This window comes from Patagioenas fasciata, chromosome 18 (genome assembly GCF_037038585.1).
Source record: "Patagioenas fasciata isolate bPatFas1 chromosome 18, bPatFas1.hap1, whole genome shotgun sequence".
NCBI lineage: Eukaryota > Metazoa > Chordata > Aves > Columbiformes > Columbidae > Patagioenas > Patagioenas fasciata.
The window spans coordinates 6230016-6252626 of record NC_092537.1 but is presented as its reverse complement, the minus strand read 5'-3'; the positions used below and the strand labels follow the sequence as shown (position 1 = coordinate 6252626).

General features: G+C 39.0%; 1 protein-coding gene across 1 annotated transcript in view; it reads right to left on the bottom strand.

Annotated features, from left to right (window-relative positions):
• Positions 1 to 22611, bottom strand: part of TOM1L1 (target of myb1 like 1 membrane trafficking protein) — a 277135-nt gene that overhangs the window by 253891 nt on the left and 633 nt on the right. The window lies entirely within an intron of this gene.

The following is a 22611-nucleotide window of genomic DNA, read 5'->3' as shown; positions in this document are numbered from 1 at the left end:
CAGATGGATGGACAGTTCTTCACCTGTATTTTCTACAGAACCATTTTTGTTCTTCCTTTGCCTTGCCCAGCTCTTTCCCTCACCAGGCTATGGAATAATCCTGAATCTCCTGAGTGCTCTAGGTCTGCATACAAAATAATGTGTCACGTGGAGCACAAAATACATGCACCCAATTTATTTTTACAGCAACGGGCCAAGCCCTTACACTGCTTCACGTAGGAGAGACAAGTAGCTCTAGGCTAGGAGGCTGTTTCTGTGTTTTCAACAAAATAAAACGAAAGCTCACCAGGCACAATGAAGTGAGGAGCAGCCTTGTTTTCATCCGTCAAACTCTCTTCTTCACAGAAATACTATTTTAAGCCTGACTCAGGCAGCTGAAAGAACTGTTGCTATCAGGATTAAGGATTTTCCCAGGTCAGAGACCTGCCCTGCTTAACAGGAGAAAGCACTTTTCTATTGACAGAAATCAAGCTTTAGACATCTGAAGCATCGTCTGCAGCATTTACGGCACCACACTTAACTAAGCTGCTGGACAAGCCAAGCGTCCTTTCAAGCAACGTGGGAAGTCTGTCAAGTTTTGTTGAGGGTAAGAAAAGTGACATTTCCGCTTACACATATACTGTCCCCAAATTTGGAGCTGCTCAGCTACAGCTTGTGGGATCCCTGATTCTTGTTCTTTTTTTCAGTGTGTATCTGACCCATTTTCTAGTTATGGATGTTTCTTCCTCTCTTGTTCTGTAAAACACCACTGCAAATTACTAGGGGAGCCTGCTGTCTTGACACTGGTAATAATCCAAACTTACAGGACTTGCTTTTCAGTATGTGGAGTTATTCATGCCCTTGGCATACCAAAAGCAATTTTATTCATGCAGCTTAAGTGTTTCCGGATGACAAAAGCATACTTTAAGCAGTGTTGTTTCCCTATTTGATTCTTTCCCTGAAGGAACAGCTCACATTAGTGTGTGACTGGGGACTCTGGGCTCATCGCTCAAGTGCATCACGTGGAGTTCTCACTGCTCAAATACTGGCTTTTTCTCATCACACCCCGTCAAGGCTTTTCAAGCAAGCCCTGATTCACACAGTACTAACGTGCTGCAGCACGCTCTCCTTTTCACCTTTGCCTTTTCTCTTACACCACAGACACTCGTGTATCTGCCCAGCTCAGCTGCAGGGCACTGAACAGGGAAATTTCGGTCTGGTGTAGGAGTCAGCTCAGTGCCAGAGCCAGCCTGGGCTGCCCCACAGAAAGCAAAGAACACCCCCAGCCCAGCAGGACCTCAGCATCTCCACTGCAAATGCTTTTTGAATCAACACTTGAGGAGATTAGTATAGGGAAGAACTTGGCTAAGCCTGTATAATCCAAGATTTAGCTGATAAATCACATTACGCGTTGCCATGAAAGGCTTTACCGATTTAAAGGAATTTCCAAGAGGTGTCCAATGGCAGAGGCTACACAAGCTCAGTGGCTTCAGTGCCTCTTCAGATGCAGCCAGGAGAGGTGCAGCTGCAATAGAGTTTTGCACTATACAGGCATATGGACATCAGAAATTACAGAAAGGACAATCAGTCTTTTCCAATATTCAGTCAGATGTGTACGAAAGGAAAGATTTATTTTCTTAATTTCTTCATTATGCCACTGAAACCTACTGGAAAATTGAAGTCAAACCCAGTATTTGGCCTACTAGTTCAGCATTTTTATATTCTAGACAAATTTGTATGAATAGCTTGGACACATTTTCAAAATAAGGTTCTTATTTTAGGTCAATTTAATTTATCAAGTAACAAAGGAATTGTTTTCAGATTCACCACTGTATTTAGCACTGTCAGTTTAAGATACGGTTGTATTGGTTGTGACAGTGTCGAGGTTTTGATTGCGGGGTGACAATAAACCATAGCAGATGCATTGTTAACCCCCTCTCCCCTGCTTCCCCCCTTCTGCCCCTCCCTCTCCCCCTTCCCACTAAGGACAAGTGATTGGGAGGGAAAGAAGAACAGAGAGAAGAGAGCTGGAAAAATGAAAAATGTTTTACCAATGCTATCAATAAGAATAGAGAAAATGAAGGGCCAACACACAAAGTCCTGAACTGGATTCTGCAGCCAACTGGAACAGGATTCAGTCTGTCACTGGGCCTCAGTTCACAGGGACAACTCACAAGGTCCTCTCCTAATGTCAGCCATAAGGAAAAGGGCCCAAGACATTGGGATCTCCACTGTTATATGAAATATCAGGTGAATGGGACTCAGCTGGTCAGTTTTTGGTCACCTGTTTCTCGTTGCCCCTTTCATGAGATGTGCATCCATCCTTATCAATGACCTCACATTCCATTGCTATGTTTACCAAAACCTGTATCTGGCTTTTCAGGAAAATCCAGCTAATAAGAAGGCAAATTCACTAAAAGAGAAACTTGTTTTTAACAAAACCAGGACACACACACTTCCAGCTCTATTTTTCTTACCTGTTCCAAGATAAAAGCTATCACTTACCATGATGCTGATGCCTTATTGCCTTTTTTTTTTTTTTAAGTCAAATCTTTTGAACCTGTGTGGAATGAGGCCCCTAAAAGCTCATCATGTTTCTCAGCTGTTAAAGACAGGCTTTTTAATTTCACTTTGTGAAGCTCATTGATTTTCTTCCTCAACTGGGCTATTGTTGAAGAAATCACTAATTTATGTCTTCCTTCAATGTTTTTACTGGATATTGTTAGAGAATCGTGGCACTGCCAGTACCGTGTCTGCATGCCACAAAGAGAGGAGCCCCAGTACTCCAAGCAATCGCTGACAAATTAGTTACTCCTGAAGGTCCCATGTTGTTTGGTGTAAGCAAGGGAGCACTCTTTGCATTCTGCCTTTTCTGTAATTGTTGGGTTTAGTCTTCTGTGTGTGTGGCCAAATTGCTGCCTGAGGTGTCAGAAAATCAAATGTCTCTGTATTCTTTATCTGCAGTGCACAGCTAGGAATTCCTGACTGATGTGTTTTCAACCTCTGCGCTGTCGATTCCAAAGATGATAGCATTCTTAAAAAGCAAAACAAAATAAGAGTCCAGTGTTTGCATATGTCAGTTAGTGACTCAGTTCAAGTACAGAGACCTGAAAGTAGCGTTTGCAGGTATCTGCCTAAGTAAATATTGCGTAGCAAATAGAGGTGAGCATGCTAAAAGCTTTGCAATCCTGTGCCAATGTGATTTGTCCTTTGGAGAACTAACCCTTTAGTCTTGTGTGGTGGAATTTTGCAATAACTGCTGACAAGAAACTGTCGGATTCAGCTGTGGTGAGATTGAACGAGATGCTGGATGTCACCAGCTGAAATACAAGTAAGGCAAAACATTTTCAAGGCACTTGAAAATGATGACAGTTCACACATTTTTTTTGGGAATGAAGGCTACCAGGAATTTAGGATAAAGAAGGTTTGGAGTTTGAAAATTCATTTGCACATCTTATACTGTCAAGCCTCTGAAAAAAAAGGAAAAATCATAGCATGCATGCATTTGGCTAGCTGTGATCTGTGCATATTTATGAGCTGAAGAGATAGCAATCAAAGTTCAAATGTTCCACAGAAATACCAGTTCAAAACACTGCCAAGGAAAACTGAAGGACAAGGGAAAAAAATTGTGACATTTTATGATACTGGTAAATTCAAAGTAGCTGGAAGGTTTAGAACTAGATTCTCACATCATATAAATCATTACTTTCAGTGGTGCTCAGACTCGCTACACCACCAGAAACCTGACCATTAGACTGGAAGTTGCTTTTTTAACCTCTGATTATAACCAACAACAACGTTATTGAGAACTCACACTTAAAAACAAACATCCCACCCTGTAAAACCCAAACAACCCAGAACTATAGCAGGCAAGCGTAGGCTCGTTGGAATCAAGAAAAGAAAAACAAATTGGAAGAATGGAGTTAGTGCTGAGTCAAAACAAGACAGTAAAGGAGGGCAAGGCTGCTAAGGAAAAAGTATCTGTCAGCAAGATAAATCTTTCTCCTTGGGGTAACATCTCAACCCTGTGCACCCCTCTCTGTTCTCATTAGAGGCACAAAGACCCCGCTCAGCACTCAGGCTGGGTACATCTCTCCTCCCCATCCTCACAGGCAGTTGGCTCCAGGTTAGTGGTACAGCAGCACTTGGATATAAACAGCAAGTCTGAAAACATCAGCCCGGATTCCAAGTTCAGGTGTTGTCCGAAGCCTCAGCCCCAGCTGGAGATGCTCTGAGACCCAGGCTGCCCATGGGGTTTGTGATACGTGTCTGCACGCAGAGCTCACGTTCCCTGCCCGGGGCTCCTGCTCATATTCCCTGCTGATTTATACCAATCTGCCATTTGCATTTCTTTATTTAATTTTCCATTTTTCACATGTATTTTGTAAGGGAAAACACTTCCAGTTCTCTAGAAGAGAAACAGTTGCTCTGGCATTGAGTGAGGAACCTGCATCAAGGCTCCTTTTACTAAGGCTGATTTTTATTCCCTGCAAAACTGCAAATGTGGATTTGAGGCATATATGTTGGATTGCTTTTCTAATGTTCACTGCAGCTGCTCAATATATTTGCAGTAACTCTTGCACATCCTGATACATACCTACATCTTGTGATGTAAATGAATAAATGTATTTGTGGTCCATGCAATTAAAAATGAACGGCCATGAAAAAAGATACTGGAGTCGTTTTCCTATGATGTTGATATCCATAAAAATAGATCATTGCACAGTAAATGATCTGTTTATAGATATAGTTTTCTTTTTACTTTAAAATGCCAGTTTGCTGAAGTACATTCCCACCTCTACCACCTGCTTGAGTTATTATTATGAGCTTTTTTCCTAATACTGAACTAACATTGAGATATAAATATATTCTTTATTCTCTGAAGTTCTGGCACTTAGAGGCAGTGGTTGTGCATCTGTGTGGGTGTCTGCAGGTGGACATTGCTGTGCAGCTGCTGAATTCACTCCTTAAAATAGTAAGAGGGAAGTCCTGGCTTCACTGAAGACAAAATTTTCCATTACCTCAAAAGTAGGATGAGCAGTAGAGGTAGATTTGACTATTTATTTTGGTTTTATTAGTCCAAACTGTCTGCCATGATAATGCATTGATAATGCTTTGATAGGGACTTACTATTACCTTTTTTTTCCAAGGAGTGGGGTCTAACCGCAGCTGGCTGTGGATAGTTAGTCAAGCTGAGAACCTTGCTAAGATTTTTGCCTAAGGGCTGAATCAACCATGAAAGCTGGCTGAAATCCGGAAAGGAATTATTGCTTTAGAAATAGACAGTCCCAATATGCCCGATACTTTGCGAGTCTAAGTGTTTTAGGAACTTTTTAGGATGCTAGGAGGATCTGCTTATTAATTCAACAAGAATTTTTACAAAATGCCAAAACAAATTGGTATTTAAATTCAGTATAATTTATTCTTCACTCACAGGGAGTTCTTAGTTGAATAAGCACTCCAAGGAGGTTTCGGAAGAAAGGAACAATCAGTGGAGAATATATATTCCCAGAATTGATCTCATTCAGTGATGCTTGTTTAGTATTTCGCAACAAATTCAACAGCAGTGTTGGTTAGGAAAAAACATCTGTCTTGAAAATGCATGTAAGTTACTGTTTAGCTGCTTGACAGTAATAACCATCGGTGGTCTTTGCAGTGCAGGATGTTTGTGGTTCTCAGGAATATTTTAATGCCAGAGGCTGGACTTCTCATGCTGCTGCTTTGCATGTGTGCACAGAAGCAATTCTGCATCTCGGGATGCAGCGGGGTGTGTGTGCTGAGCAGGAGTTTGAGCCTCAGTCACATGAACCAGTTCACTTTCTCTCCCAATCTGTGCTGGTTTCGATGGGTATATGCTCATGTGTAATATATAAATAAGTGAATATCTTAGGGAACAAAGGTGTTTTTCATATCATGCTTACTCTTTCACTTTTCTGTGCTTTGCCAGTGGTCCTGTTCGTTTCGTCAAATTTAATGGCTCAAAGGACAGAACCGCTAATGGAAGACGACACAATAGGTTTCAGTTTCATTGTTCAATGCTCCTCAATTGCCAATGTCATCTCCAGCAGAAAAATCTTTAGAGCTATGAGAAATAGCATGTCATTTAATTGTATGAGTGTTTGTAAGCAGCTTCACCTGTTAGAAAATGTTGCACACATTTGATGGAGAGAGCTTTTTAGGGATGTCAGCATTTTTTTCAGCAAAATATTTCCCTCTGCGCTCGGGTGGGTGTCTGCATGTCACTGTCACACACAGAGGCAGGATGACTATGAGCATAATTGCAAGCAGCAAACCCCTGATGTCTATGAGCAAAGGTATCTGGGTGCAATATCAGGTTTTGAATTGTTTGTTTGGACCTGGGACAATCATATTGCTGGAGCAATGCGTTGGCGTTCGTGCCTTTAAAACATCATGCTAGCGAGATGTTGTGGCGTAGTTATAAACATTACAGACCAGAAAGTTCGGCATTGCAAGTGAGACCGGACTGTCAGAGCAACACGCTTATCACTGGGAAGGTAAATGATGTCAGACATTCCAACAAGTCCGCCGCCTTCCTGTGAACAGAAATCTCTCCAGTGAGCAGCATAGATTTCCAATAACATAAAATGAGAATATTTTATGTTTAAATTCTTTTTGTCTTCATTTTCACTCAGCTCTCATGCAGGAGTTGTCAGTGAATAAAAGATTCTCCATTACCTACGTGCGTGAGTGTGTATTCATATATTAACTTAATTATTCACAATTTTTACTACACCTTGTCAGTAGGTGCTGAATTTGCTGTAGGCGTAATTACTTAATTATTCACAATTTTTATTACACCTCATCAGTTTGTGCTGAATTTGCTGTAGGCATAATTCTAGTAACATTAGTGAATTCCTATTAGAAGACAGTGCTTGTGTTTAGGGGGTGGTGGATGATGTCCACATCTATTTGTGCCTTTTTACAGTTTGTGTGCAAATAAGACCGTTATCTGTGCCTTGTTGTATAGCGTCTGTGATTACCTCCTCTCTATAGTGATGGGCACAGGCTCCAGGAGGACTGTAGCTTTCTTTTCAGATTCTGTAGCAGTATAAGTTTGCCAACACCCCCCTCACTGTGCACCAAATCAGAGCTGGAAAAGACGGTAATTCCCTTTACTGAGGGCAAAGAATGATGATTTCAGTAAGAGTCCTTTGGATTTCTTCCTGCAAAGATCTGGAAATTAGTTCTTAATTAAGCTGATTAGAATATTTTCATTAGAAACAATCATTTTAGCACAAGGTTCTCTTTAAGACAAACTGCTTCATTTTTGGGGATGTGTTAGCTTTTCCTCCTGCTGTACTTTTCACCACACTTTGATCCTCTGTTTAGGTGGTTTCAGTCACAATACAGAAGTCTCTATGCATATATTGAAGGTCTGTGAATATGTGGATTTCTACACTGTAGTTGTCACTTAGTCCATTTTTATGTACAACAGGCTCTGACTTGCCAGTTTTTAGACAAGCCTGTTGGTGTCAGAAAGGGGAACAACTCTAATTCTGCATCTTTTGGGACATTATCATGAGATTTGCAAACAGTGATGCGTGCACTGAAAACAGGTCGAGAACAGAGAAAATACAGCCCCCTGTCAGCTTCATTAGCTCATTCGGTAACAAAATGAATCAGCTTTTAATCCTAGAAATGTTGATTAGAAAGTAATTCCGGAGAGCTGTAATCCAATCTCCTGGGTGAAGTGGGGTTATTGCCCACACTGCGTTGGGTCAGTCTTGCCCTTTCTGAGTCTTCAAAACCTCTAAAGATGTAGTTTCTGTAGCCTCTCCTCTCAACCTTTTCAAAAGCTGTTCTACCCTGATGGTGAAAACCCTCTGCAGCTCCTGTCTCCTGTTCAGCAGGAGGAAAATGCCACAGAAGATCATAAAAACTGAGCTTTGACTGCGGACGATCTTTCCTCATGCAGGCAAAAGTTTCTCTTCTCACAGCCCTTTCCTACTCACACCTCCTAAAGAAAGGGCTTTCCAAATCTGTGGTTTTATGACAGTTGTTTAACTGGGTACATCAGGTAGGAGAGCTTAACATGAACAGGGATAGCTAATGCAGGGGGGCTTTTTTGCTGAAAATGTAGCTTAGAGTCAGTGCTGCTCAACAGCTGATAAATTTTGTAGCACTCCTTATGAAAGCTCACTGGAGAAAAATCACAAGACTTTTGTAGAGTGTTACTGCAATGCTATAGCAATATATTATTTAGTAAACAGACTTTCATGCACAGTTTGTTTCATATTATCATCACACACTTTAGTTCAGCTTTGAAACATCCTTTTTTCTTTTTATTCTCTCTTCCTTATCTAAACCTGGGTATCTAATAGTGACGTCTTCAGCCATTTGTAAACAGATTTGCAACCACAGTTACAAGGGCAACTTTTTTTATATAGAAGCACTGCAAGCGTTTTTGCCAGAAGTTTCAGGTAGCATTGAATTCCTACTGTGGCAGATTCAGATATGCAGAAAATACCCCCTTCCTGGTTCTGGAATTCAGTTTTCAGGCTGTGTGTTTGAAATGTCTGCAGCAAATACAGTAAGGTATTGCAGGAACTGTCTATTCACAGTGGTTGGGAATGCTAGAGAGGTCAGAACAGGAATACATAATATGTAGGCTGGTTGATGTTGGTTACAGAATGTACAGAGACTGAATTGCTGCAATAAGATGTGAAGATGGGCAATGTGTGTATATTGTTTAGTGCTGTAAGTCATAACATAGCTGAACAGTTTGGATAAGTCCTGCTGTGCCAGCTGTTTGAACAGAAGTTGTTCCTCTGGATGCAGCAGTTCTAGGTTGCACTTACTTACTTCAGTGTACTCTGAATAAACGTATTATTTATTATTGAAAGAGCTTAGCAGAAGCAGTGAGGACCTGAGTTTCAGATGCAGATATTAAAAAATGTGTCTAAAAGTTTCAAAGGAAGGAGTGATTAAATCATATGCAGTTTTTTGTATGGTATATTAATCCTCTTGAGACAGTCAAGTTAAAGAAAAACCATGGCATTGTAGAGACATCATGTGTTTTCAGACAGTATCAGGACTTCTGTACACAACCAGCACTGTCACACCTGGTTTGCCTGCCCAGGACAATGTTAATGCTGTTCCTGATTAAGAGAACTGGCTTCCGTAGCCTCAGAAAAATAAATCTTTCAGAAATTATGGACAAAGAGAAGTATTTGGGCAAAAACCAAAACAAACAAACCCGCATCATTTGAAAGTAAATATTTAATATCATGATAGAATGCTTTCATTCCTTTGTTTATGCATTTATTTTTTTTTCCCCTTGCATTTTTGTTTGACCGCTTTACAAGAAATAATCGTGACCTGCTTCTGGTTTTTGACTGGCAGATCCTTCCTGCAATGTTGTATTCGGAAGGAGTTTCTGTAGCAAAGGTGTCAGGCAGTGTCTGCTGACAAGTATTACAGTAATTGTTATCTGTAACGTCAAAACCACTTAGTAGCAGACTTGTTGGGTGAAGAACTTCCTACTCTGCTCTTTATGGCAGAAAGATAATAATTATTGTGTTCCAGAGCATGACAGGATTTTCTCCTACTATCATGTATCTGTGCAGAAATCTCTTGGGTGCTACTTGCACGAACCTTGTATTTAAATTGCATTGCCAGTGTGCTTAGTTAGGGAAAATAAATGAAACGATGCAGCATATTGCTCTGCTTTGCTCAATTTGAATTTTGACTGTTTGGCACAGCAATCAGTGGTCACAAACAAACTGAAGGTAAGTATATTGTGATGGAGTTTATGCAAGTACCTTAATGGTCTCAAAGCACCATCTACTTGGCAGATATGACAATTCCCGGATTTTGGCTTCTCTACATATATATCTTGGTGGGAGCTGAAAAATGCGAATCATAAGGATTCATTTCTGAAGAGAAATCATGACAGGAACTAGTAAGTTCTTGTTAGAACTGGTAAATGTGGGCTGAGGTCTGGAGATGACAAACAGAACCAGGCTGAGGTTTCAGATTAGATTCTCCTTAGCTCTGAATACCCCAGGAAATTTTCTTGAAAGGAATAACATTTCTTGAAATTGAAATTAATTACTGATATTTATCTGGATTTCAGAATTTTCACCCTAGATCTTGAAAGAGACCTTTTGTGAAGAAAGTTATACACAGGACAGTAAAGTCTATTTCAATCGTTGACTTTAGTGCAGGCTGTTCAGTAACTATATTCTCAGTAACTCTGACTTGCCAGAGTTTAGGTCTGGCAAGTACCATGTTGTCAAAGTAGTAAATCATATTGGTTTCAAAATGCCTAACATGTCTTCACTGTTATCTAAATAATAACGATTGTGAGCAAAATCTGTCATCTTGCTGTCAATTCGATTCTTCCAGGAATATTAAGAATGGTGCAGGGCTACATTTCGTTTACTTCTGTTGTATTTGGTTTACTACTTAAGCTTTTAAAGCATAAACTTCAAGTCTATTTGTTGTCTGTTTTTCATGTCCCCTTCAGCCCAGATCCCCTCCCTCCCAGAAGAACTCTTGAATTGTATTTCAACCCAAGCAAGGTCATTTGAATGGGGCTTTTTCTTTTTTCTTCAAAGTGCTTTGACTTTTGAAAAGTTTACAGTAAAGTTCTAAAACACATTAAGAAGATATATATATAGAGGTATGTTATAGGTAGCTGGGAGAAATATTTTCTTTGTAGTGCCAGTGAAATGGGAAATATTGGTATTACTGAATATATGTGTGGGGTTTGTTGGTTTGATATTGCAAAATAAAGGGCAGACTTTCATAATATTCTGATGATGGGCATTTGATCTGTGATTTACTCTACAATCTTGCCATTACACTCACTTCTTCCTTATGGCTGTCAAATTATTTTAGCTTTGTACCTTCATTTACATAGGGTGTCCATATCTATACTCATATATAGATATGTGTGCGTATAAATATGCACACCCCCCCTTTTATCTTTTTAAAAGATGTATAAAACAGGTATATAGTTAAAATGCTGTCTAGTCATAAGTAAGAGGTGAGTCAAATGACAAGATTGTACATCTAAACACGGGCAGAGGATTAGACAGAGCTCTTAGGAAAAATGCTCATCTTAACTGGAGGCCATAAGATGTTTCTTCTGCTGCGTATAACCACATTCCAGGGGGGACATCACTAAACTAAGCAGCTGTCATGTGCTAAGTGGATTTTCCAAACTTATAATAAACAATTTCTAGCTGATGTTTTGGTTTGGGCTTTAGATAAAACTGTACTGATAGGTTGATAAGTTTGTTTTTCCTTTGAGGGGAAAATGTCTATCTGTAGAAGTGCTATAATCTCTGGTGGCATTCTATACAAATGTTTTTAATCTATTAGCTTTGAGCATGTATTACCATTTACCAGTGATTGCAGCTTCAATGAAAGGTCTGAGTGTTGTCTCTTCACCCTGCTCTGCATGAAGCAATTACCTTTACATATTAATACACGCTTGTAATTTCTCTTTTTATTTTCTTTCTCCAAACGTGAAAGCAAAATGCTTTTGAGGGGAAGAAATATTCTTTTGTTAGGAGCTCTGGTAATTAACACAAATAAGCAAAGCTGGTCTCTCTTTGTTTGATAATGATGGGTTTATAGGTGGAGTGTTTGCTTCCTTAAATAGGAAAAAACTCGCAGGCTCTCAGTAGAGTTCCTGTGGTGGCAAAGTGAGGCGGAGGGGAGGTAATTCCTGTCACTGGTAGGTGAGCTGGTTTTCTCTGCACTTAATGCAGGCTGCCCGTGGAGCAGGGAGGGCTGCACAACCCACCCGCGAGGACACCGAGATTGGAAAGGGAAGAAAAATACAGTGGGGGAGAGGAAAAAACCGAGGAGTTTTGTCTTTGTTGTGCTGGTCAGAAATTATCAGTGAACAGGCATGTCACGATCTTCTGCCATTTATCATCTCTTTAGGAATCTAAAGTTTCCATTGATATTTTTGAGCTTCTAGGTGTGTATGAGCTATTCCCCCGCCCCCTGCCTACTTCTTTATTTCTTTAATGATCTTCGAGTTTGTAATGGGTTCCGTCCCTCGCAGGCTGCGCTGTGTGACTGACACCAGCCTGTCTCTGTGACCTTTCCTCCCCAGTTGTGCTTTTCTGTAAGGTGGAACTGAAAAACTGAGGCTGGTTGACTGGCCCGTTGCTGTGGGTGGTCCCATTTTATCCTTTTTTGTACATAAAAAAGCTCCATCTTGAGTAGATTTGCTGCTAGTTCAGCTGATTAATTTAAAAAAAAATGTATTAACTATACGACTGAAGGGAGGGAAAAATCCAGATATTTCCTGAATTACCAGCAGGGGATGAACTAACCTGAGGAAAAGGAGAGCTGCCTCAGGCTGAACTTTGGAATAGGGGGAAACGTGATGAAGGAGTCCAGGCAGTTTCATTAGTACATTCTAAAAAAAGAAAAATGATACGTCGGTATCATCGCATAATCAAATGTCACACCTGCCCTAAAATATCTAGAGGGTTTTCTGAAGCTTAGGTGCTGTTCTGAAACAGGGTGCCTTGGTTCTGAGTTTAATCTCCTCTGGGAGCAGCTGGTTTCTCCATGCAGGAGCAGAAACTTTCACAGCTTGTGGGAGCAAAGCCCCAAAGTGCCCAGGAGCTCCTGAAAACCCCTCCTGCGGAGTCAGCTCTGTCTGCATCTCAGCACTCTGTGCTATGGGACTTTTACACTGCTTTGCTTTTTTGATCATTATTTTTGCAGTTCTACCGTCTGCATATTTTATAACTTTTGTACTAATAAACTCATCGACTTTAACAACTATTAATCTGAGCATTTTGAAATCACTGTGGATATCGCCCATTTGCTCTTGAACGTTTTAGGAATCATAAATGTGACATGATGTACACCTATAAATGAAATATTACCTCTCACATAAAATCTGCATAGATTTTTTTGCCTTGCTTATTTTATAGTCTGCTCTCTGTGGTCATTTTTATATCATCAATGTCTTTCTCCTTGCCTCTTGAATATAAAAAATTCTACTAATTATTGAACAGTCTCTCTATGCTAAGCCAAATAAGGACTTAATGATTTCTCAGATTCAAGACTTCATCTGTCTCATATTTCATACACATATTTTAAACGCTGTTCATCTAGCTGAAATATCCTGAGAATGTCCATAAATTGATGGCATTTTCTCTTCCCATCTGTAACCTGGAAACTGAGAAAATAAATTACCCTGTATGGTGTTTTTTTCTGTTTCATTTGAGCACTTTAGATAGATACTTTTTTCCCCTCTCCTCTGATGTATCAACATTCTTTGGCACTAGAGGTCTTTTTAGGTGGCAATAACCTTAATTTATCTCTGGTTATTATGCTGAGTATACTCCAAGAAGTTTAAAACTTGAGACAGGCACAGACTACCACAGGTGTTTAATCCCAAATATTTGAGTCTGGGGAAGGTCTCTGGGATTTCTTTTCCTCGGTCATAAATTTTGTAATAGGAGTTTTCTGTGTGGGATAATTCATTTTACAAATTAAATCCATTGGACCATTTAGAATCCTTAAGTCATCTTGAGAAGGGAATTTACAAAAATACTTGTGCATTTTTTTCTTCATTGTATCTGCTTTTAAAGCTGAGGAGAGAGGGACAAGATAGCATAGGTCACCAAAAAATGTGGCGATGTCTAGGACAGAGTCCATGATTCAGTTTACCTACAGCACCTCAAAAGAACGATGACTGAGCACAGCCATGCTCCAGCACGATAAATCTGAAACTGCAAATAACTTGGGCCTTGCAGTGACTCCGCGCAGCTCTAGACTTGGAGCTGACAGAATCGTGAAACTGCTGAAGTGAATGGACCTATGATAAACTTACACTGGTGCTATTGAGAATAGAGTTTGACTGAATGTTTCTTAAAGACAATAACAATGATTTTCTGTTGGCGTTTTCTGCGTCTCCTTGTTTTTAACAGAGTAGCCAATTATCAAAAGAATTTGCTTAGTGAAAGGGTGTGTCATATGATAATTTGACGGTACGATAGCAATGTTTCTGATCAGAGTAATAGAGTGTCCTTCACAATGATGTCTTTTAAATGAGGTCAGGAAAGCCTTCTTCAATATACTAAATATTCTCTGAATTAGTTTGCTTTGATTGCATAGCAATATACAAATGGACAGTTTCTAGGGGAACTTAATGCTTGCACCAAACGTGAAACCAGCTTGTCTTCTCAGCAGAAATAGGGGAAAACAGGTAGCTGTAGTAGACTGGAAACAGTGTCCATTTGGGATTACTGAAATCATTAGGTGAAAAATAAAAGAACTAGTCCGTAATGAAATCAGGTGTGTTAAGGATCATATAATGCTTCAAACCTGAAAAAGATGAGCTGGCATTTCTGATCATTTGTATTATAATTCCTGAATATACGTTCTTATTTTAAGCCCTACTAGGCAGATTATTTTGACAAGCCATTATAAAAATACTTTATAATATTGTTAGTATTTGAGACTATTCAACAGTAATAGTATCAACATTTAAAAGGTAATCAAGATGACTGGTTCTAGCATAGGGAGGCTTGTGAGAATCAAGACTCTGTTCAAATTGTTTCTGCAAGGTTTTTCTAATCTTCACCAACAACCAAAACCAGCCTGACTTGCAGTACTTGTTCCATTTTAAGACTAGAAAATCTATTCTATTACTGAATATGTGATTTATGATTTTTTTTTTAACCCGATTGTATTTTTTCCTGTTATTTTTTTTAGGATTCCCCCAAAATTAGCATGATTGTAAGTGGCAAAACTTCCTGCAGTAAATGTGAAGTGCACCTGACCATTTTGCACACCCGAGATCACATCCAAACTCCTTTGCAAGTATCCAGACAAAAATACTTTCTTTCCATCCTTTCCAGTGGGACTTCAGGAAAGAAATGTGTTGCACAGCATCACATTTGTTGGTCCGGCTGAGAAAACGTTGCAATGTCCACTGAGTGATTCATTGCACAGAAGTGCTGGGTACATGCGCAAGGTCGGCTTCTGCAGAGCTTTCATCTGAGCTAATTTGGAGTCCTTATTTACCATTGTCCGAACAATTTCTGCATTTCTCTTGGGCAGCAGTGTCATTAACATTAGTTGGATGTATTTTTGATGCTTAAAATATTCTAGTTGAAAAGGTAAAAGGCAGCTGATGTCTCTTGGAAAATCTCGTCCTAGCGTGGGCTGAACAAACGAGACGTGTGTATAGAAGCTCAGTCTCATTGTTTCATGTCCTCTGAAAGCTGCTGTTCCTCTCTGCGTGCTCCATGACGGCACCTAAGCTGCACTGCTGTGTAGGTAAAAAGAAGGGCATGTGTAAGAGTATTCTCTGTTCAAAATAGGGGGATTTTTGTGGTAAAGCTAGACACGCATTTAACGTAGCAATTTTTAAAAAATATGTTTCCGTCTAAGCTGCTTTTTTCTAACGCTACTTAAAATCCAAATATATATGCATTGGTATGACTGTAGCTGAAGATGTGGAGCTGTCTGCCTTCCTGGAATGTCCAAGGCATGAGAGGAAAATGTTTGGCGCAGAGGAAGCCAGGATGTGGAAAAAAGGATGCAAGCTGATATCAGACTGAGTACAACTTTCTGATATCAAATCCTGCAGGTCAAATTAGAAACATATCTGTCAAGGTATTCTTATCATATATAGAACAGCTAATTTAAATAACATTATAAAAAGTTAATTAAGAACACTCGGCAAAAAGCTGAAGTATAAAAGTAGAGGACTAAAATTAATAGTGCAAGAATGAGATTAATTTGGTTTTGAACTAATGGTTTTTACATGATATCTTCCGTTAAACCATAGTCTCATTTGGGGACTGCAGGATAGTAAATTTTTATCAGGGTTTAATTTTGTTTAATTTAGAGCAGAGTTCCATAATAACATTTACCATGGAATACTCAAATTAGGTTAACTACATGTGTCAATTTTTGTTCATAAATCATTTTTAAAAACAGACTTGGGAAACAAGGTGGCTAATACTCTACATTAGTGATAATGTATTTTAGAGTGGTGCTTTTATTTAGATGAAGCACAAACTGATGATGCCATTCATTATGTATTTGTAAAGACTATAAAGTCACAAGTGGAAACAACGTAAGATTTGATGAGATGTCCCAGCCTTAAGCAGGGCAGGTTCTTCTGGATAATCATGAATCAAATCCAAAATAGAGAAATTACATGATCCCTTGGAAATGATGTACAGAACATGACCTGACTATGTTTCTTCATGGTGATTGCAAATAGCTTTTATAGGAAAGAGAACATCAGTCATTTTGTATCACCTTTGAAAACCTTTTCCAAGAGCGTGGGCATTCTGTGTAGCGTTTTTCAACAAGCGGATAACAAAAGGGAAACCTTTGGAGCTGCAGGTTTCCTCCTGTTGACAGGGTTGTCTAACTAGCGGTTCGTACAGCATGTTTGGAAAATGAATTGATCCACTGAAACACTCTTTTATTGAAAGATGCTTCTTTTCATTGCTGACACAGAATATGTGTTTCTCTCTACAATGAAGGTATGTGCAGGTGTCATCCTCTTTTCCAACCACAGATAACTTTGTTTTAAAAACCAGTTTGGTTGCCAGGTGATTGCAGTGTACTTGTCTGCCGCATTATTTACAAATCTCAAGAACTTAACAACTAGAAAATGATTAGTTAAGGGACATCATAAATCTTTACACAGCCCACACAGTAAGCACATTGGCCTGAATCCAATTCTTGCAGCTGCCCAAAACGCTTTTTTTTCATGTGACCCAGAAAAGGAGAATTTAAAAGGCTTTCCTTTCTCTCAATGTGGCAAAGGCACCAGTTCTGCCCGCAGAGTAGCCTGGGGCAGGTTCAAAGCCCCCTGAGTTGCAGCTTGTAGCCTCAGGAGCTACTCTAGAAGATGAGGAACACTATGATGATGCTCTGGTCAAACAGGAGCTTTCAGGAGGGAGGGTGGTTGCATGGCTAAGGTGACAATGTTTCATCAGAGAATAAAGCTCATCATGATAAGCAAGTCAGGAAGTCTGATAGAAAGGGGTAATAAAGCCAGTTTAGTGATCTGTCTCAAGACTTTAGGGCAAAATCCTTAAAATACTTTGATTTGCTCAAGCTTTCACTGTGGGAGGCAAGGAGGTGTGTGCTCCTCTCAGCTTTTGCCATTGGAGATTTGCTTGTGTTCATTGAAAAACTCCTCACTAACATGAAGTGAAAGAAGAAGTGTAAAAAACAAACCTAGTCTCCAAAGTTTTCTACCTCCCTAATGCTACTTTAGAACTAATACATTAATGCACTTACTTAAGAAACAAATTGCTATTTATATTGTTTCTCACCTTTTGTTACACAGACCTTTCTATTTTCCATTTATTATCTCTCCTTGTAGCACAATGCTAGCTGTTTGTCAGATACAAGGCTTCCCTGCTGAAATAATGTGCTATTCATTACTGCAAGCCTGATAATGGGTAAAAGATCAGCCCTATCTGAAAGTGGTTTTGGCCTTGGAGAGTTGCGATCTTCCGTAATGAATGCCTTTTATGTTACATAATGTGACTTGTCATATTTGAGAAAGGGGGGAAAAAATTAATTTGAAGAAAAATATTCCTTGGATACTGCATGTGTGTTTTCTCGAGGACACGAAGCTCCAGAACAATACTGACACCCAAAGCAGACTTTCCAAAGGCTAATGTGCAGCTGCCGTTCTCTTCCTCACCACCACCCTTTCGTGTCATTCACATTGAAACTCCTTGTTTAGGCTTGTGGCCTCTGCTCATGTTTCACGTCTCCTTTTTGCTCTTCCTTTTTCAGTAACCTACTCACCTTTCTCTTTTTGATTTTGGAACTGGTTTCCATATTGTTCCTTACTTTTAGAGAGTAACCATAATCACACTCAGGTCTGGTTGCTTTCTTTCTCACAATACTTGCCCAATATATTTGTATTTTTACCTTCAAAGATAAATTAGGTTTTATCTTCTTATATTCAGGTTTTGCACTGGTTCATATGTGTTCATTGCGTGGGTTAGGTAGGAAGTTGTGAGTAATATTTACCTGATGCAACTTTGTTTTGCATATAATTAGTCTCATTTCACTAGCAAATCTCAGAAGACATAGCTCCATTGAAACCAAAATCCTCCTGACCTCAGAAGAGAGAATTAAATCCCAATGTATCTTAATGGGTCTTGAATGAGAGGCAAGATCCAGGCTGGCACTCTGCACAGGGATGCCAACAGCTTCCTATATTTTTAACTCATGTTGAAATGTTATTTTTGAACACACCTACACATGCACACCAAGTGTCAGTCCAGCAGACTCAGGAAGGAGCTTTCCATTTAGAAGCAGATCAGAGTAATGGAAGAGTAATGAGATCAATTTGTTTGGGTCTTTCACTGACTTTCTGATTACTTTTAGCTCTGACTAGAATCCAACATGGATAATTACATTCTTCCTACCTAATTCCCCCCGTAGTTTCAGTTGCATATAGCATTCTTTGGCTCCTGTTGTTTTTTTTGTTTGCTGGGAACTATTAAACCATTCTACATTTCACCCCACAACTGGCTGCATTTCAATAGCTCATGAAGTGTTTTCATATTTTATGTTGTTTATAAAGCACCTTGGGGATAATTTGGATTAAGGGTCCCACCTGATTTGAAGAATATATTATTTCCATCCCTGATATCCTTTGTAACTTGTAGATCTTAGAATTTTACTAGATATATCTCCATGGATTTGGCTTTCTGAATGAGATCTCAGTGTCATGAGGGATTTTTTTCCTTTCTAAAGTTTAGCAACCTTTAAAGCCCCATGCGTACCATAGCATTTCACAAACAAACAAACCCATCACAACCTTTCTTGTTGTTTGGCTTAAACATGGGGTAACTAAAGCACTCGCCTTTCTTGCCAGGTTACTGGCACCTTGTGACTGGTGGCCTCATCATTTTGAGTCATGAGTGGTAGTGGCTGGGGAAAAGTCATTCCTGCCTTATGAGAGAGGCCGTGTGATAAGGAATATCACCCATTGCAACCCTGTTCTTTATCTTCTGCCTGAACCTCCGAGATTTAGGCTACTTTCTTAATAGCTTTGCTGTAATCCACACTTGTCATTGTGATGTGTATCTAGCAGGCAGGTATTAAGTATTAATAAACCTGCAATTTAGCTTGGTTTTGCAAGATAGAGGAAAGCGAGATCCTTATTTGTCAAGGCATTTAAAACCATGTTAAAAGTCCCATTAAAATCAGTGCAACTCCTCACACGCTCAAAGATAAGGCTTTATCAGGACTGAGACCACTGCTCAGTAGTTGACAGAATACAGCCCTAAATATATTGTCTCTGTATTTTTCCACACTCTCCAGATTTGCACATTAAATCAATCAGTCATCCTTACAAGATTACATATCATAATAAAGCATTTAGTATCTAAAAGTTTTCACTTTTTCATCTTACATGAGCATCATGAAATCTTAATGTTATTAGAAGTTAAATAATTTATGCTGCTTGCATAAGAGAAAATGGCATAGAGTGCTCATGGTCTGTGTGCTCGAATTTCTAGATGTCTCTTACCGACAAAATACAGCTTGTATTTGGATCAGGAAAATGTTTGCTTTTTTCACACACCCCTCAAAAAAAAAAAGACCAGAGGAAAACAACAGTATAAATCAAGAAGACAATTCAAAGAACAAATAGATATTGCTGCAGAAGTGCTCGGTTACTTTCTAAAGTGACATTGTTTTTTCCATGCAATAGTAGATTCATCAGTCATTAAGAATTACACAAGTACCTGTTCCTTTTTCCTCTAAAAAAATGTATTGCATGCCAGCTGCAATGTATGTGAACCAAGATTTAATGGTACACTCTACCACCAGCTTGTTTGAAAGATTTACAAGGGAAGTTCTCTTGCTTATTCAGGTAGAGATCTTACTGATTCTGTTTCAAGGTTGCAGTCATCAACAAGGAAGACATTTAGACAGAAGGCAAATGCAGCTTATAGATCTGCAGGTGGACTGAGAAATTCAGAAAGTCATCTGAAATGTCTGAGAACAGCTGTCTAAGCAGACAATTTAAATCCCATAAATGGTGTAGCAGAGAAATGAAGGAAGGAGATAAACCATTGCTGATCAGATTTTTAATTTGCAGAGTAATTTCCTTATGTACTGCTGGATTGGTTTTGGGTTTGGACTTTGGTTTATTTACTTATTTATTCTGAATGCATCCCTCCAGAAAATTATATTATGAAACAGTAATACAGTGATTCAAGTTATATTCCAAACAGGCCTATGATTTGGGATTGGAACCCAATTTTTCCAAGATTGTGAACTTAGACAGGGTCTGAGTTCAGCGAGATCAATAATTTAACCACCAGGTTTATATGTGAACACTGAAGTTCGCACTAATATTTTCTGCAAAGTATCACAAAAAGTCTTAAGCCTGCTAAATTAAGAGAAAAGAGAAAAGACAATGGCAGAAAATAAAATTATCATCTTAAAACAGAAAAACCTCTATTCAGGGCTTGCATTTATAATTTTAGCTTCTCACCTTCCCAGCAAAGTCTATTTATCTGAGTTTTTAAGTCTAATATGCTTGGTTGTTTGTGATAAAGATAACACTTCCTGGCCATACGCTTGACTGCTACAGAATAACTAAAGCTAATAAATTTGAATAAGGAGAAAATTAATGATGTTATTAACTACTTCTCATTAGGGGCCTTAAAGCAGATGTTCATCAAAAAAAAAAATAATAACTAATAGAGGCCAATAAGTGCAACATTCAAAATGAAAGCAAATTTAAAATACTTATTAATAGCTTGTAATAGAATACTTTAAAAAAAGTAACCAATTAAAAATCATAGCAAAAAAAAGAAATTAAATTACAATAAACCTGATGACTTAAAGTAATTAAAAGTCTAAAGTGTAGGTCCCATTTGATTAATAGATATCCCATCAGAACAGTGCGGTGCAAGAACTGGAATGATGTGATTTTAAGAATTTAGCCATCAGCTTCCCTGCTTTCTTTCCCACTACTGTCTAAATAGCAGGTATCATTCAGAGGCAAAGTGATATGCAGCGAGTTGGAGAGAACCATACATTTAGAGGTCTGAAAATTAATCAGAAATTACTTGATTGTGGTGACAGCCAATAGATGCCAGAAAATGGTCCTGCTGTGGTGGGAAATGATGGAATTAAGTAAACGTTTTGCAAGATGATGCAGCAAGACACAGTCTGTACCTGCTGCTGTAGAACAGTGTGTGAACTGGGAATCGTCTGAGGGTTTTGCAGTTTGGGGTACATACCAAGAGGTTTCTGCTGATCCACATCCCTTGAATATGAACACGTTCTACAGAGGAAGGCAGCAAGCTAAAATGGTTTGGTGTAAGCTGTAAGGTGGTCTTCAACAGAGAGCTGGGGAAAAGTAAGTTCTGGTGGTTCTTGATTGTTCTTTCAGCTTCAAATCACCTTTACTTTTTTGGTCCTCTTTTTTTCATTTTTTTGGGGTGTTTTTACTTTATTTTATTTTCTTTTTATTTTTTTTTAAATCTATATATATTCTGGCTGAACGGCTTTGTATTAAACAAGAAGGCTTTCAGCTCTATGGTAGATGCTGGGATGCTCTTAGGAAAATATCAAGCCTTGTATTTTTATATTAAGAACAACTTTCATGAGGGAAGTAGAATAAAGATATTAATAAATTGTGGAATAGGTAGGTCTTCAGTGACCTTTTGATAGGTGGTAGATAACAATAGCATTGCAGGAACAAGTCACTTTTTGATAGTTTGCAGGCAGTTGTTGGAACAGACTCAGGCTGTGGGGGTTGTAGCCTATATTTGAGTGGTAAAAGGAGCAACAACTTTTCTGCAAGGCCTGCATTAATTGTAGAAATCCAATTCCTCCTGAGGGCAAGTCTGCAATGTAGGCAGAGAGTTTCAGGCTATTTTACACAAAGTTTTGCGTTTATGTTTCTTTTTCCCTCCTCCCTGACCTTGGACAGGAGGTTGAAGTCAATAAAGTTCATTTTTCTTTTCAGCTTCAGCAAAGGCTTCAGCATTGAGGAAGGTTGGTTGGTTGGGGTTTTTAAAACTTTTTGATTGCATTTTTAAACTTTTCATTCTGTGCATGTTTTCCAGTTTGACCTCTCAGAATCACAGTATTACAATTTCCATAAGAAAATATTTTTTGGTGTGGCAGTTGTGAAATCTTAATTACTGAGGGATTATTCTTAGTGGCTAAATACACTCTTCTCCGCAGAGTCCCCCTACTTTTCCGTATTTTATACTCCAACAATTAAATGCTATCTAACTCTGCTTAACAGAAGCATTCCCATCATGTTGTACCTGCTCCTTGTGAGCCCCATCAATGTCAATGAAAACTCCAGCACTTATTGCTGTGACTTTTAAACAACATCCAGGTTCAGGAAAGCACCCATGTCCCATACAGGCAGTAAGAACAAACTTGCATTTAAGCACAGATAAATAAGTTCTTTTGAAAGGTCTGAGACTTCCTGCTAGATCAAATTATTAAGTATTTGGCTGAATTTTGGATCTAGTGAACGAGAGTGCTACCAACAGTTTCAGTGGTTGCAGCACCAGGGACAACCTGATTAAGGTGATGGGCAGAAGGGTAAGATGCTGGTCCAGACTCTAAGATCCCCTCGCTGTCTCTGTGAATTCC